Source organism: Mytilus californianus, unplaced genomic scaffold, assembly GCF_021869535.1.
Source record: "Mytilus californianus isolate M0D057914Y unplaced genomic scaffold, xbMytCali1.0.p SCAF_1, whole genome shotgun sequence".
Classification (NCBI taxonomy): Eukaryota; Metazoa; Mollusca; class Bivalvia; order Mytilida; family Mytilidae; genus Mytilus; species Mytilus californianus.
The window spans coordinates 71,008,694-71,029,638 of NW_026262581.1; the positions used below are offsets into that span (position 1 = coordinate 71,008,694).

The 20,945-nt window shown below is 32.5% G+C and overlaps 1 protein-coding gene across 2 annotated transcripts in view; it reads right to left on the reverse strand.

The window, feature by feature from the left end:
* Positions 1-20,945, reverse strand: part of LOC127723438 (uncharacterized) — a 241,454-nt gene that overhangs the window by 194,575 nt on the left and 25,934 nt on the right. The window contains exon 2 of one of the 2 annotated variants that reach the window (XM_052230094.1): positions 13,860-13,934. The exons of the other annotated variant lie outside the window; for it this stretch is intronic. The gene's annotated coding sequence lies outside the window, so the exon portion shown is untranslated. The remainder of the gene's footprint in view (positions 1-13,859; positions 13,935-20,945) is intronic. 2 annotated transcript variants of the gene reach the window in all.

The window sequence follows — 20,945 nt, forward strand, 5'->3', positions numbered from 1 at the left end:
ACCCATCAACAACCGCGGTTGACTCAAATATTCCAAACGATGGGTAAGTCCAATTAATTGCAACCATAGAGTAGTTCGTGTCATTTAAGAATATGGTTGTACATCGCATTAGTTCAAACTCATAAACGAGAAAAGGTGTGCGACAAATAGAACTAATTCGCTCAAATCTGAGACACAGATATTCGATAATGGTCTACCTAATCATGGTTGCGTATTTTAAGTTGTCAGATAATTTAATCCTTGGCGCAAGGATCTATCTGTGAAGAGCATTCTCCTATTAAGCAAAATCGCTTTAGGGTTTCAATGGAACTGCTACTCAATCACAATGAAAATTTGTTTGTGTTTTAGAGACGGTTAGTAGCTCGCCAAAGCTTGACAGGGCTTATGTTTTGAAAAGTTTGTAAATAATCTCAATCCAACAAAAGTTTTCACTACATACAGTGTCTTTTGGTCTAATCAATTAGCGGTTTTCTAGAACACATTATCAATAAAAGGTTCCCTATGTCAACCATTTGTTATTTATTTGAAACTAAATAAGGATAATTTGAAAAAAGACGTTTCATACATGATTTCAATAAATTTTAAAAAAGAAGACGTGCAATGATAGCTCAAGAAACATTATCCATAAAAGTTTAAATGACGTGGATTTAATCAACTAAAAGCCATTACACGCCCTTCAACAAGGAGCAAAACCCATACCATATAGTAATAAATTCTACCTCTTCTACCATAGCCCACTATTGGAAAACCTTCATAGGGCAAACCAGCAAATAATACTTTGTTTGGACTGTGGTGAATACCGTATACCCTCTCCTTCCTTATGCTTACATACTTGTAAGGGTCTAAGGTATATGGGGTATTGTGCATACTAGAGACTATGTCAACCTTTATACATATGCATCTGGTATCATGACCCACTTTAAGAGGCCTTTAATACATGTAGCCGACAATTGTGGATTGTTTTGTTTCACTTAGCATGTTTAGACTATAATTACATCGTAGTCTTCATTGTTTTGCATGTAACTATCAGTTATTAGTTCCCCTAGTTGTTATTCTGAGACAATGGTATGATGTTATTATCAAGTTTCTGGACTTTTTGATCCACAACATTTCTTTTTGGTTGATTTGATTTGTATTTCATCATATAGTCGCTATTCCAATGATTACAAATTGTGCACCACTACTAGTCGACTTGTACTCATATGAAGCAGAAATCATAAAGAACCTTCTCAAAGACATCTTGCAAAGTTTTTGAGATATATTGATGATGTTCTGATACTCTATAATCCACATTTTAATGAATCATTACACTTCAAATTTCCCACTGAAATTGGTATTAAGGATACTTCCGAAAGCAGTCTGTTTTATATTTTGATCTTTTCTTCGATACTGACATAAATGGACGATTTCAAACTAGAATATATGACAAATGTTATGATTCCAACTTACTTTTCAATTGTAAACTACCAATTTCGCAGCAGTAACATACCGTCTGCTCAATCTTTGGCGTTTACATATATCATTTTATACGCTACGCTCGTGCATGTTCACACTTTTCGGAATAAATTAACAAGGGCTGAGCTTCTTACATAAAAACCGCTCGAAAAGGAAGAAGAACGAGTAAAATTGACACTACATTTGTTTATAGGTCAATATCATGAATTGTGACATTTTTTGCAATCTTAGATCTTTGGATAGCAGTAAAGTTGGCGCATCCCGTCTCGTACCTTTTGGAGTTCTTGTAATTCCCTCGATTTTTGTTTGTTACCTTGATTTGTTTCTTCCTAATCGAATTTCGTGATTTGAACATAGGTAAACTACTGACTCACTTTATTATTAGGTTTTCCCATTTTTCCGTTGAAAGACCTTTAGATTTTGTTCTTTTTTTTCCGCCACTTTTTGATGTTGAGATTTTTTTCACAAGATATCAAAAAGATTTTTGGTACGTGATATCTTACAATGAATACGCTTACGCAGTTGACCCTGTGAAACTGTACACTTTCTCCTGTGAGAGTAATCTCCACATTAACTGTTTTTCTGGTATGTTTACTCCTTCGCAACCGTGAAAGAAACTGACAAAATTATTATTAAAAATTGCTCGTTATATCCTAAGGATGTTTTGTTAAATTTGTCCGAATCGATACGAAGACTCCATATGAATATAATTTCCCCTTCTGTATTTTACAAAGTGATATATAGATATTACTCATGAACTGTAAGTTATAGAAACCTAAGGTGTTTTAATTTTATGTCCTCGGTTCACCAAAAGAAATTTGAGGTCAAGGTCAAAGGTCAAGGGTCATAATCTAAATTTTAACTTTTGATTCTTTTCACTTTTCCTCACAAAACGTATTGAACAATGACAAAAAATTTTACCAAATTATTCGTTGCGACATATCGTTACTTTAAAAATTTGGTCAAAAGAAGACCGTCCCTTTTAATAGGAGTTTTCTCCCTTGGAAAGTTCATAATAAGTTGTATGGAGATATAACTTATGAAACATTCATAGTAAAGACCAAGTGTTTATTGATTCGATATCCTCTCTTTATGGCCTTGAAATTGAGGTCGAGGTCAAATGATAATTTGACGTTCTAGATCTTGACCTTTACTATAACTTCATACTGGTACCTGATAAAGCCATAGGATTTTTTGCATTAGGTTTGGAGACTTCTTACCATGACAAATGTCATCCGGAAGTGCCCTTGCGTCCACCAGAAGAAGAATATTTTGCACTTCTTTCATTGAAAAGTACCTAGAAACCATATATTTTTAATCGGCATGCATAAATCTATCATTTGAGACCGGATATCACCTTCGGTAAACCGGAAGTAGCAAACTATCTTTCTTATTTCCAGCAAAAGTATATCAAACCCACATATTTTTGGAATCAGTGTAAAGGAAACTATCTTATGAGACCAGAAGTGACATGTTATTAACCGGAAGTAGCATAATATCTCCTTTTTTAGACAAAAGTACAAAGAAACCATATATTTTTGCAATCAGGATGAAGAAACCTATGATTTGACACCAGTAGTAACTCAGAGTAAACCGGAATTGACTTCTTAACAATGAATTTTGAAATTCAATGGTGGAAAGACTTTTAATTGTTCTCTGAACAATTGGTTTTTAATTATTATAACCAGAACAAAATCAATAGGTCTTTCCACTGAAACGTATAAAGACATATTGATTTTGTTCTGATTATTATTATTTTTGTCTTTTTTCGCCATTTTTATTTCTTGTACTGTACATCTCAGTCGATGTCACTGATCAAATCAGCTACATATTAGTCTATGAAACAGGTCACATCAGCTAAATAGCAGTCTACGTCATACGTCACATCATGCAGCTACATCTGATTCCAGGTCACATGTCACATCAGTTTTCATCAGTCTATTTCACAGGTCACATCAGATTTATCTCAGTATATGTAACATGTGACATCAGATTCATCTCCGTCGATGTCATATGTTACATAATTCAGTCTATGACACAGGTCACATCAGCTTCATCTGAGTCTAGATCACAGGACACATCTGCTTCATCTTTATATCATTTGTATTATTATCAAAAGTCCCGAAATGACAAATGTGAAACAATTCAAACGAGAAAAATAACGGCCAAATTTATAACAAAACAATTTACGAACTCAAGACAAATATGATAGATAGGAACCAACGACAACCACTAAACTACAGTCTCCTGACTTGGAACAGTCACATAAAGAATGTCGTGATAACTTCATTGTCTCCAATAAAACCTAGCAGGTGCATTTGTTTCTGAGTCTATCAACACAGATGATTTGAAGTGCGATCAGTACTTGTGAAATCGTGATGGAGGTAGAACAATTAAGGTTAAGGATGTTGAAACAGATAAGGTATTTGATAAAGTAAGGATTCCGTGTACTGAGCTTAAGTCTGGACATATTTTTATTAAATTTAAAAAGATAGGCTATTAGTTGACAAAAAGACCTACACTTTTCTTCTTCATATCTGTTTTTGGTACATTACATTGGCGATGAGACGATATTATACCCCTATGGCACATGGTAATAGCAACCATGATGGTGAGTTCAAAAGAACTATGCTATTCGTTATTGATTAGGTAAAGGATCGTGTCGGTAGCGATGATGCTAAACAGGTATATAGGACTATGGTATGTACTGAACAAGTAGATGACAACATGCAAGGTGTAGCTAGTCCAAGGAAAGGCAAACAAGTATAAAGGACTATGGTATGCACTGAACAAGTAGATGGCAACATGCAAGGTGTAGCTAATCCCAAGAAAAGCAAACAAGTATTTAGGACTATTGTATATACTGAACAAGTAGATGGCAACATGCAAGGTGTAGCTAATACTAGGAAAGGCAAACCGGTATATAGGACTATGGTATGTACTTAACAAGTAGATGGCAACATGTAAGGTGTAGCTAATACAAGGAAAGGCAAACCGGTATATAGGACTATGATATGTAATTAACAAGTAGATGGCAACATGTAAGGTGTAGCTAATACTAGGAAAGGAAAATCGGTATATAGGACTGTGGTATGTACTTAACAAGTAGATGGCACATGTAAGGTGTAGCTAATACTAGGAATGGCAAACAGGTATATAGGACTATGATATGTACTTAACAAGTAGATGGCAACATGCAAGGTGTAGCTAATACTAGGAAAGGCAAACAGGTATATAGGACTATGGTATGTACTTAACAAGCAGATGGCAACATGCAAGGTGTAGCTAATACTAGGAAAGGCAAACAGGTATATAGGAATATGGTATGTACTTAACAAGTAGATGGCAACATGTAAGGTGTAGCTAATAAAAGGGAAGGCAAACAGGTATATAGGACTATGGTATGTACTTAACGAGCAGCTGGCAACATGTAAGGTGTAGCTAATACTAGGAAAGGCAAACCGGTATGTAGGACTATGGTATGTACTTAACAAGTAGATGGCAACATGTAAGGTGTAGCTAATACAAGGAAAGGCAAACCGGTATATAGGACTATGATATGTACTTAACAAGTAGATGGCAACATGTAAGGTGTAGCTAATACTAGGAAAGGCAAATCGGTATATAGGACTGTGGTATGTACTTAACAAGTAGATGGCAACATGTAAGGTGTAGCTAATACAAGGAAAGGCAAACAGGTATATAGGACTATGGTATGTACTTAACAAGTAGATGGCAACATGCAAGGTATAGCTAATACTAGGCAAGGCAAACAGGTTTATAGGACTATGGTATGTACCTTATAAGCAGATGGCAACATGTAAGGTGTAGCTAATACTAGGAAAGGCAAACAGGTATATAGGACTATGGTATGTACCTTACAAGCAGCTGGCAACATGCAAGGTGTAGCTAATACTATGAAAGGCAAACCGGTATATAGGACTATGGTATGTACTTAACAAGTAGATGGCAACATGTAAGGTGTAGCTAATACTAGGAAAGGCAAACAGGTATATAGGACTATGGTATGTACTTAACAAGCAGATGGCAACATGCAAGGTGTAGCTAATACTAGGAAAGGCAAACAGGTATATAGGACTATGGTATGTACTTAACAAGTAGATGGCAACATGTAAGGTGTAGCTAATACAAGGAAAGGCAAACAGGTATATAGGACTATGGTATGTACTTAACAAGCAGATGGCAACATGTAAGGTGTAGCTAATACTAGGAAAGGCAAACAGGTATATAGGACTATGGTATGTACTTAACAAGTAGATGGCAACATGCAAGGTGTAGCTCATACTAGGAAAGGCAACTATGGTATGTACTTAACAAGTAGATTGCAACATGCAAGGTGTAGCTAATCCTAGGAGTAACAGACATGTAAAACACGCTCTTCAGAAGATGCGCAGAGATCAGTTATTGAATACAGACGATTTATATAACTTTTTTCAACTATCGTCCCACCTAGATGGGTTCGTGAAACAGTTAACACTTTATCTAGATCAATTGACTGTTGTGAGTTCACCAGAAATTATTCATCAGTTTAAGGTTTATTCTGATTCTCATTAAAATATGCATTATCTGACTGATATACCGTCAAAAAATATAATTTTCGGCGAAGATTTTTAGGAATTGTGTCCTATTTTACCGATCACATTGAAGTGGGATATTCTTTTCTTATGCGTATATGTATAAACACGCCTTACGGCTTACTTTTAATTTGAAATAAAAATCGCTATAAGTAATTAATCTAGATATAAACGTTACAAATCATTGATGTCCAGTTACATATTAATGTTACAGAAATGGCATGAAGTAAGAAGCAAATGAAGTGTGAAGATGTATGAAAAATACATGTCACTTTGTAAGTCATTTGTTATATAAGCTATTACTGATGGCATCCAAACCCTCAATAGAAAATTCTACGTCAACACAACAACGCTTTTTATCATCTTGTGAATTAGTTGTTACTGGTTACACGGTTAGCAATGTCCACAATTTTTGCACCCAGTTTGTACTTAGCAGACTTTGTAGCAATAACGGACGGCATTATCGTTACATGTCGTATTTTCAAGATACTTGAACAATACTGGGTAGATAATATGTACTTACAAATCTTTTAAAAGAACAAATTATAAAAATAAACTCGCCAAAGATATCAGGGTTAACATTTTGTACGTCAGACGCGCGTTTCGGATACAAAAGAATCATCAGTGACGCTAGAATAAAAAAATAAAATAAAAAGTTAAATAAAGTACAACTTGAATAGGATTGAGGATCCAGTAAATTATTACAACCATGATGCGACAGGTTGCTGTTTTATTCAATAAATATTATGTGTTACTTTTAATAAGCAAACCTGACAATTGAACATGTCTCTTTGTCTTTCACAGCTGTACAACTTTTGGAATATAATTCCCTTTTAAATAATCATTTTCTTTTTTATTCATACAAGCTACCTTTTAAATATTCGTCTATCAAGTGTACAACAACATTGAAATGACAAAAGGTAAATAAAAACAAACATCACTACATATTTTGGATAACATATATCCTTCATCAGTGGTCCACTCCAAGGTAGATCTTAATTACACATTAAAAAACGAAAAACGCTTGTAAAAATCTACAAAACGGAAGTTAACGCAAACCAAGTGTTTGTAGTAAACGAAGATGTGTATGTATATATCCAACATGAAACAACACATTCAGCTGCTGTGGTTAGCACTGGTTGATTTGAACAACACTATTTGATTGATCCGATTTGGTGCCAATATTTGTAATTTTCTTATCTAAAATCTTTTCCCGAGTGATTCTTTGCTATTCTACTCAGTGATACCTTATGGTCTGACAACATAAGTCCCATTTATTGACTCATATCTTATCAATTACCAGTAGCGAAGAAAAAAGTATCATACAACGACCAGAGATGCTCTGTACAATTGTTTACGGAGGTTCGTGTTTCATTAATGAAAGTTCAGTTGACCTTATCAATCGGAGGATATTGGTAAAGTATAAATGGCCGGAGGCATCATAATATACATGCTGTTTGATTTCCTGGTCCGAAATATATATTAAAAGGAGCATGCAAGAAAAAACCTGCAAATTCGAAAAAAAAGATTTAAGAGGTAAAAAAATTAATTATCTTAAACAAATGTAAGCATATAAATTCAAATAAATATTCGCAATGGGCGGATTTTTAAATCATTGTATTCGAAATTTAGACAACTAGTTCTAGCATTTTAACTGCTGCGTAGCTCAAGCTTTCATTATTTGTTCAGGTTCAGAAATACATCATCTACCGTTTAAATGGGTAATATGATACTGTTAATTATAAATGTTAAAAGTAAACGAGAGCCAAGCTAATTATTAACTATTATGTGCAAAAGTGCACTTTCTTTTGAACAAATTAAATAATGAGATGTTATATATACGTGTACTTCAACAACACCATACAATTGCTAGACACATATTATTGGGTGGTATTGGATCCCGGAGACGTTGTTACAATTTTGAAAAAAAAACTGAATGTGATATGATTTGTTTACCTTGCATTATTTAGGATCTTGCATCAAGGATAGCATGACTTAACGATTTAAAGTTGACATGAAAAGCAAATATCATTTAATTTTGTCATCCATTACTTCTTGTGGCTACGAACGTCAACGATAAAAAAAACAAAGATAAAGCCAGAATTAACATCGGTCAGATCTAAGTTGTAATGTTTTATTGAGTTAACATGTATATTTAGAGAACAAAAATATGTCGTAAAAAAAAACATTATGCTAGATTCCATTATTTATTTTTAAAAATTCAGTTTGTACAGATTTCGATTATTTTAGTAAGTTGTCAGAAAATGACAAGTGAACTATGATATGAATAAAAAAGATATTACATGTTAGATATTTAAAGAAATATCATTTCTGATTTCAGTAGAGTTATATAAGCACCGATTAATGCGCATAAACAGCTAGATGTAATATTTTGCAGTGATTGTACATGTACATGTAGTACACATCATGTTGATATACTGATAAACAAAATTTCTACGCAGCTAAATGCTTCAAAAACTAAAGTTAAGAGTTAAACAACAATATTTGGAAGCTTTTCTTACTTTTATTTGTACGATACTTGAGTATAATTGATCATACTTTTGTGTTGACTGTGAACAAATAATCGTCAGTATCATTACATGTAATCAGGTATTTTGTACCCGTATGCATAGATGGCCGTAGCCACATTTGGCAGAAATCCTTTCGGAAATTTGCTCTACAGGTTTGTTATCAGGATGTTATGCCATGCTCGTCACCTGGTTACTTATTGCTATTATTTGCAAATATCAAGCTAATTTTATTTTGTATAACACATTTTATCATTGCTTCTAAATCGTGCTCTGCATGACTTTGAGCAACAGGTTGGGCTTTATTCAATGTTTACTTTATCGACATACTATCTAAATAGGCAAAGTTAAACCTGATGAAATGTTGTGCCTATTAAGACACATTCGAGGGAATCGTATGAACTCTTAAAGAAGCGTCGACAGGCTCGAAAAAAACTCAACAAAGATACCAGACTTGTAGTTATGTATTCCAGACGTGTGTATTGTCTTAAAAAATCTCATCATGGACGCTCAAATCCAAAAAGTTTAAAGACAAAATAAAGTAGAAAGTCGAATAGCATTCAGGGCCAAAAATTTTGAAAGGTTTTGCCTATTACAGCTAAGGTAATCCATCTCCGGGGTAACAAAAATAGTACTTCGAACAATTAAAAGTTTTATAAACATTAATTTATAAATATGACAATATCAATAATAATCCATTTCAAGACAGAAGTACCAGTAGGTTGGTAAGCGTCCTCTGCTATGGATGCATCACCCGTCATGCGAATCAGTCAAAATGTCACAATCAGGAATGGGACGCAATTGGTAACATTACATTTAGACAGCTATACTGGTATCTATAGATCTAAGACCCCGACACTAATACCAATAAAGGATATATTGACCATATGGTAATCGATATTATCTGCCTTTCTACTTTTCTTTTTCAGAGGAGTCGGTTGTTGGAATAGTCGGTTGTACTTTCTTTTTTGGTAACTCCTTTCATTTGTTTTTTTTTCGTGTTATTCAGACATGTGTGTTTCGTCTACACCAGGATGAATATGTTGCACAGATATTTCTGAAAGAAGTAACTGTATGATACGCGTTTACTAGACCGAAAAAATCTTGTGTGTTTATATTTGTCATTTTATATTTCCTTTTATCATTTGGATTTTTTATTTTTATCTTTTTTTATCCACACGGGGACAGAAAGCACTGCTATGTAAAAGTAGTAGAAATCATTCAATTTGTATGCAATGGAATTTCTGGAAATTTTCGTCATTTGTGTACTTCAAACACCTACCGATCTATTCAACAGGTTTTTTTTTTCTTCAACTCTACACCGGTACTAAACTTAAATTATCACTCAGGACTCCTCAATACCAATTTTATTTCTGTACGCTTCGTTTACACATAAAAATCCATGGCTTCCATTCATAAATATTTCAATCAATCAAATTGGCTCTTGAATTCTAGTGTTAAGGAAGGCTACCAAGGTCACATGATCAACAACATGGCCTTGCTTTAAGAAGACCAGTGTGAGCACATTGTTTATTATAAATGTTTTCTGTGATGTATACTCACGATGTAGGCACAATGTTTTTAGCAAGAATGTCTTCCGAAATTTGCGATTTATGTGATGAAAAATTTGTATATCAAGTAAAAAGTAAACGGTATGAAAGAAAAAGCCTTCACAGCAAGTTACAGACAAAATGAAACAGTCCGTGATATATAAGGTCAGCTTTTTCTTTTGACCCTAGAAAGTAAATCATTCATTTGTTTATCATGTAGTCACCGTGTACAAAAATAAGGGCAGTTTTATTCAGAGAAAGAACTTAAAACTGCAGCAAAATGTTCAACGTATATTAGGAAAAAATTTACAACTCGACTAGAATACCATGCACATTTACTGCAAAAAAAACATGCTTCAGAAAGCCTGTTCCGTTTAGTGATAATTTTAAAATTTCAACATGTCCATCATACAAGAAAACAGCATCTACATACCTGACAGCTAGCCGATATTCAAGTTTATTTAAAACAATTATTTAACATTCAAAGGCAGCTCTTTTAGCATTAAATTACGTCATATCAACTCAAACTAGTAAAAGAAGTTACTGAGTTTTGATAAATGCAAATTGACAAATGCAATAGAGGAAATCAAACGATTCTGTCCAATGTAAAATTCATTTTTATCATCTGCATTATCACCTCGTGAAAGTCTGTCTAGAAAGTGTGGTAGAAAGGAGATTTTATTACTACCAAACTTATGAACAATTATAGGCCAGATTTCAAAATTTTACTAGTTTTCACAAAACACTTTCATGAAATTCTAGATGAATCTGTTTCAAGTTGTTCACAAAAGTCAGAAAAGATTTCTACATCTTCCGTATAGTTACCACCTTCATGTGGGCCGTTTTTTGAAATGTTTGACTGGATCGACAGAAAATGTACTGCCCACGGACCATTGGGCATGCAGTTAACCCTGGCCCACTGTGATCCTCATTTTAAAATCTGGATGTTGGAAAAATTTGCAATTAAGTAATGTCAAATATTGAGATTTTAGATATAGGTACATGACTTGAGACAAAACATCTATTATTTAAGTAATTTCCAGGCATTTACAAGACTAAACGGGTTTGGCATCACACAAGGGGCAGATGCAGTTAGAGCATGGGTGGACAGGATCCGTAAATCATTTGACCAGGAGCTTCTCATTAACAAGGAGCGACTCACAGCAAGGTTACACACAGCTGCGGAAAAAAAGGAGATTGTTTGACGATGATCCAGGTTAACATCAAAAAATGAAAATTAGAATGGATTTTGGTAATAATAATACAATGAAGACATCATCAATGTTAATATGAACATGGTGCATCAATTTAATTTAACATAATAAAAAGTACAATTTTGGCAATAACCAAAAAATAAAGATTTAATGCTGCCATAATTGTTATGTAAACTATGTATGTGATTAGTATAAAAGCCTTACAAACTTTCATGGATTTTTTTCTATGTTAAAGTAAACATCTAGAAATTATAGTGGATAAAGAGACAGGTTACTGTTGAAAAATGGGCTTTACATTTACTTACAGGCACATATCACACGCCAAATATTTAACCTAAAACAAGGGTGTATGAACATAAATAATAATTCTGATTTTGGTTGAGGAAAAAAATGAATAATCTGTTTTTGATCAAACATACCAAGAATTATTAATAAAAACAAAATATTTCAAGACATCAAAATCAAAAGTTCACACGATATCAAAAAATGATACATGTACTGGGATAAATGAAATAAATCAATATCAAAAATGAGGAAAATAACCATGACTGTAGACATGAGATGCTGAATGATACGCTGCCCTATGTTGAGGACAATGATGGTAGTTTTGATGGAAATAATGAAGAGCTGGATGATACTATTCCCTTTGTTGAAATAAAAAAATGATTTTGAAGACGACTTAAATGGTTATTTAAAACAAATTAACCTTGTAATTGCGAATCAATGCTTTGGTGCTGATTCATTACATATGTGTTATGCAAATGAAAACATATTTGTGTTTCAGGTTTCCATACCTACCTTATTTTTTAATAAAAGAAAGAAAATATCTGCCCTAAAAAAAAATTGGAAATCTTTGGACAAGCAATGTTATAAATAGAAATGTCCTCCAATTGAGACAATGTTAAAAAAATCTGCCAAAAATATTAAACTTCCAAAACCTAAATGTTTTGAACGTGAATCCCTTAACCTAACACATGTATTTTTTTTTTTTTTTTTTTGCCTAAAAGGAAGTTGTATAAGAAATCTTGTATGAATTTTTTATCCTTTTGGCAAGTATATACTCAAAAGGGCTTGCCACACTTTCAAGTATTATGTCTGAGAATAATACAGAGGGTTTTGAAGAAAACAAAAGGATACTTTTCAATTAGATTTAAAGGATACCATTATAAATTTTCAAAAAAATAGGACAATATGACTTTTAGTTTTTAATCCAATTTAAACTTTGATTTGTTGAGCTACACAGTATTTCAATTAATTTAGGACTGTTCCAAATTTAACATGTCGGAGATGATAGGCTTTCAAATTAAATTCATGTTGGTGGTTGCATTTTCCACAGATTTTTCAAAGAATTGAATTAGATATTAGAATTTGTAATTATGGGTGGTTGCGGTTAAAAAAAAAAGTGCCTCCCATCCCCATACATTCAATTCTGGAACAGCCCCCCCTAACTAGTTTTCTCATTCCTCATTCAATTATTTGTCGCTAAGAAGAAGTACATTGGGATTCTTTTTTTTTTAGGTGAGCATTGAATACGAGTACAGCAGAACATGATATAGAAAATATAAAGGTATGTTTTTATTTTTATTTTTACATCTTTAGCTAGTTACTTACAACACAAAAGGAATTCAATAAGATTGTCATTGTACTTCTAGAAACAGTAGCATATCCATATCTGAGGCCTAAAGGGTGTACACTCCCTCTGATCGAAAACAAAAATTGTGTTCATAAAATCATCAAATTCTTTATCAATTTCAACAATAACACACCCTTTGAAGAAAGCTGAATCTGCCCAAAATAAAATGCATGTTATAAAATCATTATAATTACAATATATGACAGCAGACCGAATACCTGTCTCTTGTGTCATTTTGTGTAAGTTTATATTTGCCATTTCATATCTGCATATCTGCACTATACATTTTTTGTCTATCAAAATAAGTCACCGATATTTTGTATGTAGATGTATGGTCAGCAAGGTGTTGTGTACCATAATATGAACATGAATTTTGACCTCCGGTTAATAAATTGGTTTTTTGTAATTAATATTAAGGACAGACTTATGTTTTAGTCATCTTTTCTCACATGTTTATTTTGTTATGAGAATATTTTATATAGTTTTTGAAAATAATCATTATCTCTTTCAATGACATTCCAGATAAAGAACATTGTGCATACAGTCTTGTTTTGACAATGTCAACAAGCATTTACATGCTAAGCAGACAACCAGGGATAAAATCAATGTCATGAAAACATGGTTCAGGCATACCCAGCTGTAGATAGAGTACCTTCACTGCATGTAGACAACCACAAACCATCGCCTGATGAAATTTCAAGAATCCCATGCATAATTGTTCTACCAAATGAAAATTAAGTAGAAACAAAAAGGTTTTATTTTAACATACCCTACGCTAGAGGAAAGGGCATTAATAGTCTGTTTGTATATACGTACATCCCAAAATTGGTTTACATTCTCTAAATTAACTTTGCCTCAGTTATGAAACTTATACACAATATTACCTTAAAACCATATAAAATCTAACTTATATTGGTGCTGCTTTCATCATTCTCCATGTTTACATGCAGGAGTGTTCCCTGAACCAAAAAAAAAAAACACACATGAATCAGCCAATGGGACACATTATTCTTTTATTTCTAATCTAAAAATTCCATGTCACACTAGATCGTTTTATGTTCTATACTTGATTATTTCAACATCTTATATTATATCAAAGGCACTTATACACTGTACATTTGAAAATAATATATCAAAAGTAAAGAACATGAGGCTACTTATAACACACTTTGAAAGAACCACAAAAATTAACATCCTTCAAAGAGATAAACATGATAAAGGATATCCAGTATAACAATTCAAAGGAATCTATGGTAAACTTTTGTTCGCAAAATTATGTGACTAGTTAGATATAAAATTGAGAATATTTCTCCTCTGAACATGAACATCATGTTGAAAAAAATTGGCATCTTGGTATTTATTAAACATAATTTATTATTTCTGATCAGACTATATACAAGTTGTGAGGGAAATCTGATAAGATTAAATTCAATTCTTTAAATGTATTAAATTAGAAAGAAATATTGATCATCTGTATGAGGATCAATCTGCTGAACGGACATCTTGGTATGAATTCTTATATTTTTACCCCCTCAAAGGAATTGGGAAGAGTTGGTAATACTTGTTGAAACTTTTGTTGTACTTTTCAAAACAAAAAAATCAAAACAACTTCATATATGGTACTAAGCTATGAAGTAGTATTTTAATCAGGCGACTCAATCTTATATATCTATACTACTAAAATTACGAGGTCCAATTTGTAAGCCGGCATGACGTAAAAACGACGAATCAAATATATAACTTATATAGGACTATAGTGTTGATTAAAAATTACACAAATCCAGGCCCTTTTGTTTTCCACATAATTAATATTACCAATAATTAACAAGTTCCGGGTCGAATCCGATACTGATACCAATAGAATATGTCACATGTAGTTTCCGGTTGTATGTATGTATGTATGTTCTGTATCTTCCTTCTTCATTAGGAGCACCACCATGAATTATGGTGTAAAGGAGGATATTTAACACACAGTATCGGTACAGTTTTAATGTGATCATTTGTCTATACAGTTTTCCAGCCTGGCCCTGACGGGTCTTATTACCAGAAAGTTAACCTTCCCATAAAACAGTAAGTATAATGCAATAAAACATACGAACATACACTTACCTGATTCACTCATCCTCAAAATATAAAAAGTGCAAAATGTAAAAACAATTAAATACATAATAAGGGATAAGGTCACCCCGGATACCGCCGCACAAATGCAATGGCAATGAACGGGAAACCGGTAGTGACATACTGTAGTACGGTTTGGTTCAAACAGAAAGATTTTGAAAGCAGAGAAAACTGTGCCCCTTATAATCAGCATGAATTTATCAGATGACAATACGAATACTAAAAATCAAAGCTCATAATAAGGCGTAGGTACTTTAATTCAGTCACGGACCCGCGATGGAGCCGATGTGTTTTAGTATTACTTATGATCATCTATATTCTAACCAGAAAGCAGTAATAAATTTTAAAATGAGCAGTAGTTGACTTATGTATAATATATTCCTTGAGGTTTTAAAATTATTTAGGGAATAATGTACCTATGGTTATAAGTGTCTTGAAAATTTGTATGACCCGCCACGACTGACGGGTCATATAGATTTACCCTTGTCCATACGTACGTCCCGATCTGGTTAAGTTATGCGTTAAGTTCTATTTCTCAGAAACCTATTGTTATATATCAATAATATTTATTCACCACATGCATCTTGTATAGTGCAACACATTTCAGCATCATTCGTCCTTTTTCTAAAAATGTTCAGCGAAAGATACCAAGATCGTGTTGATAAATATTCCGTATCAACTTCACAAATAATACACGATGGTCTTGAAGTATAGATGCTAGGTACTGACGTTGTTTGTCATCTTAATTACGTGTTATAGTGTTTTTTATTTGTCTTTGTAAATTATTACCTTTACTGTTTAGTCCAATTTTGGTAATATCCCTTCGGCGTGGCTCGGTACTTATACATCGCGTCATTGTGTTATTGTGCTATGGTAAATTTTTGTATTTTTGTCTTTCATTTTGCTTATGTGCTTTGTCTATATTCCATTTTGTTTTTCTTTGTTGATATATTTGTTTGTTTTTATAGTGATTAAGAACACAATGCTATACCCCTATTTTTGACATTTTTACCTATTATGCATGTCTGTTTGTTTTGTTCACACATTGTTGTCAATATAATGAAATTTTATGCGATTGTCATACAAGTGAGAGGTTGAGCTAGCTATAAAACCAGGTTTAATTCACAATTTTCTACATAAGGAAATGTCTTTCCAAGTCAGGAATATGACAGTTGTTTTCATTTCGTTTGATGTGTTTGAGCTTTTGATTTTGCCATTTGATTAGGAACTTCCGTTTTGAATTTTCTTTTGACTTCGGTATTTTTTTTTTTTTTAACTTTTTTTGTTATATATCAATGATATGTATTCACTACATGCATCTTGTATAGTTCAACACAGTTTAACATCACTTGAGTCACTATGACCTACATTTCATGCTTGAGTGATTTTGGTTAAGTTTTGCGTTTCCATTTCCCTGAAACTTATAGGAATATATTAATGATATTTATACACTATAGTTTTCAAGTGTAGTACAACACAGTTCGACAACAATGATTGTAATACTATGACCTACATTTTACGGCGGGTTATCATGTGTCTTATAGACACTATTTGTAGTTTATGAAGCTTTTTGGGGGGTAAAAACTTTGTGAATCCTCTTATTTAATCTTTATTAATTTCCCCTTTTTAACCATATACTATTTTTTACAGATACTCTTAGGAATCTTGAATAAGGATGAATCCTAAATTGCAGATATGGTGGATACCACGAAAACCTATCACAGAAATGTACCAGGTTCAAGGGAGAAAGACCTCATTACTCTTCCACATTTTGGAGATGGGCTTAACGTCGAAAGATCTAACGATGCACAGAATGCTAGAAAAACTGCTGACAATGCTTGGAAACAACTCCAAGGTCTTCACCCCAGCATTCAGGAATGGCTTAAGCGAGAAATGTTGCGTCGGATATAAATAAAGAAATGCATTATAAACATAAGAAATCAGGATTTATGGGAGTATAACCTCCCTCCCCCCACGAATAATCAGTAACACTGATATTTGAATTGAACAAATAAGTTTGATCCATGACACTGGTGTAATGTTCTTGTGTATTTCATATCATATATCCTGAGTTTGAGACGCAATATATGATATAGTGCGACTTGGTAAGAAGGACACCGATTTGAAAACAGTATAGATATAGATTTGTAACGTTTATAACGAAATATAGGATAGGACATGAATTTGATATAAAGAAACATATTTGAGTCTTGACATATATTTGACTCTTACATATTTTAAAAATTTATGGTCAATAACTCCTTAAAGGACCAGTTTTTTCTATTGCATTTTTTTGTAGATCCTGTATTGTTTGATTGTTTTTTATTGTTTTTGTTTTTGTTTTGTTTTTTGTTTTGTTTTTTGTTTTTTTTTTTTTTTTTTTTGCTGTTATAATCTGTCTATCTATTATAATTTTCAAAAAAAATAGAAAACATGCTACAATTTGTCAAACATGTCCATTAGGGCCTTTAAAAGGGTTAATTGATGGTTTTATTCAGTCGTTTTTGTAGCTACTGCTTCGACGATTATTATTCCTCTTCATAGTGTCTTGATATCTATTTTTATATCAAGATAGTTGACAAGGTTTAATATATAATTAATTAAAAAATTGTGACTATCGTTGAAATGAATATTTTGTTTCTAACCAATGCAAAGTAGTTAAATCTTGAAATTTCAAACATATCTGTTTCGTCAAGCTTTCTGAATTTCTTTATTGTTTGCCAGATATTAAACATTTGCCTATGTTGTATCATTATGACCTATATTTAGCCTTCATATTGGTTGATGGGTGGTAAATTGGATAATAACTAGATGCCCTTTATGTCAAACATATTAACTTCATAATGATAGGAGCATGAGTATGGTAGGAGATCTTCGGAAAAAAATATTGACAATTGACGTCAAATATATATAAAAAAAAAACACCTTGGACTTTCTAATTATCATTAGATAAAACTGCCTTTTGGTGTTTTCCATTGAAAAAATAATCTTGATAAGTGTTCAAATATCGATTTGTCTAACGTATTACCTGATGTAATTTTTCATGTGAAATTCTGTTTTGATTTGTGTATGCGATCTTCTTTCTTCTTAATCAAGATCTCTCTTTTAAACTACAAGTGTTGATACAGATCAGTGAGGAAAGTAATTTGGTTTTATTCATGGTACTTTGTGTCTTTGTGTACCATCTACGTCGTCTGTCTGCTAAGTACCGAACGTGACCTATTCCTGAATATGACTGTTTTTCCGAGAGTGAATTCGCATTGCTATACGACGTGTCTCGGTATTTATACATCCAACATTCATGTATTTAGTTATGATGTTTCTTTTGTAAGTACGGTTGAATATTGTGTTATGTCTTATCGTTTGTGGTTTAAATTCTGTATTTTAGGTATCTTTCACATATGTCTTATTTTTCAGTATAGTCGAGTTAATTTCCATTTTCCATGGATAAAGTATTGTGTTAGTCCATTTACTTATGACGTCGTCACAGCATTAATTTAAAATAGCCTTTCAAGACCGTCATAATCATGATAATTATTTGGACTAGTATTGTGAAAATAATTGTGAATTTTTTTATACATACGTCACAAAAATACGTCACTTTTTTTTACGTTGATCCATTCATGTGACGCACAGTTTATGGTGTCCTGTGCTGTCGTTGATAGGAGATGTCCGTTGTTATTCTGCGATTTACATGTTGTAATGTACTATTATATTATTTAATAATGCATTTCTCTTAGCTGAGCGTTCTTGCGTTTGTCTATACTGTATTCCTGTCACGAAGTGTTGTCATTTTAGCGATATTTTTTAACATTGCCATATAAGCGGGAGTTTGGCAAGCCATAAAACCAGGTTTAACCCACCATTTTTTCTTAAGATGTCCTGTTCCAAGTCAGGAATATGGCACTTGTTATCAAATAGTCCATTTCTATGTATGTTGGCGTTTGTTTTTGTTGCAGTTCAGTGTTTCTGTTGTTCCGTTGTTTTACTCTTATAGTTGATGTGTTTCCCTGGGTTTTAGTTTGTAACCCGGATTTATTTTCTCTTAATCGATTTATGACTTACTTTTGAACAGCGGTATACTACTGTTGCCTTTATTCATAATGAAGTTTGCACGATATGCATGATACAAATAGGAATATTATGGAGGTATTAATATGTTTGTTCCCTTTTTTAGTAGAACTAACAGATATTGTTTATTGAATTTGTGGGCTTATTTACAATGTGTGTACAATATGGTGTTCGCCTCAAGTAGCATTTGTGCATGTTTTCGTTTGAATGTCTTTCTCATTGAGTTCTATGATTAACAGTTACATTGGTGACAGTCATTTTGGATTTCAGATTGGCACCAAATACTCAAAATTCGTTTATGGTCACCGTTGTGTCAGTTATTACAAATTTTAGTTAAATGTTTGAGACAGTTTCAAAGAAAAAGATGTTTGTTTGCAATACACATATAGTTATTCGTAAAATTATGTTCCCCAGTGGTATACATCTTTTGTCATTAGATAAGCATCAAAAGCATAAAATTTGAAGAAGAGCACTTTCGTGCATTTGTCCATCATTTGGTTTGTTATGAGTTGTTTATATATTTTTCTCATATGTTTCTATTACATTGCCACATGGTGGTCATTAATAGTTATTTGGATTGACAAAAACGAAACTTGCAAATTATAATAATATTTATATATAAAGGATAATCCTGTTTCTTTAGTTGAAGATTTTGTTTAAATGTTTTAGATGGTTTCTGAGAAAAACTATGTATATGTTTTTCTCATTGGATTCTATATTAAACTTTGATCCTTGGTGCCAACTCTGTTTGATTTGGATTAGCACAATCACCTCAAAATCCCATTTCAAATTACCAAGCGATTCCTTAAAAAAATCTTTGCAATTTCATGCAAATGTTTGGCCTCAACAGCCATTTGGAATTTCTGATCAACTTTAGCTTCGACGGAGATTACTGCACAATTTGGCTCTAAGTAGCAAATTCTGTTTTGCAGAAGAAAATTTTTAAAAAATTGTGAGAAGTTTACTAAAGACGATGAAGTCAAATTTATGATAATACCTCACAATACTAATAGTTGAGTTTTGTGCCATTTTAGTGCCATCTTTGAACATGTTTTCTGCCTAGACCTACAAGACTTGGTAGACAATATGTAAAGGATATTAACAATTTAAAATAAAAACATATTTAACATGTAGTAAGATGGTAAATCTATTTTACATGTTCATGTTTTTTTTTCTAGAAATCAAATTAGATACATTGTGTTGAGTAAAAGAAATTTTATATGATATTTTTACTGAATTTAAAATGAAAAAGGTAGTGCAGAATGTTGTAGTTTAAACTGAATAACAACACTGATCTAGTTTTATATGATAATTCAACGCTTCCTCTCCTTTTTTTTCATTTACACTTTCACTCCAGACGTTTGTTATGTATTGATGTTTTATAAATAGCAAACTGTTTGAATGAAGGTGTTTAAATAATTAGAGACGGGAGTATACAACTGTTGATTTTTTTTTCATCAAAATAGATCAGCGTTGTTATTCTTAAAACACACTTTTTTTTTATTTTTCCAGATAATTTTAATGTTCAATAAATGTAAGATAAATTTCATAGTCTGTTGAGCCTTGTTAAATTCGTCCCTTTACATGCAAATAAAACAATTGTACTTGGGACTCTTTAGTAGGCAGTACATATGGATAAATAACACCTAGAAACACGCTACAATTTAATAGCTGTTTTCTGATAAATATATATCTCAAAATTGGATATAGAAGCTTTATATTTTAGTTCTAACCGAAATAATAAACTGTTGAAGAAGAAATATATTTTTTTGTAATACAGA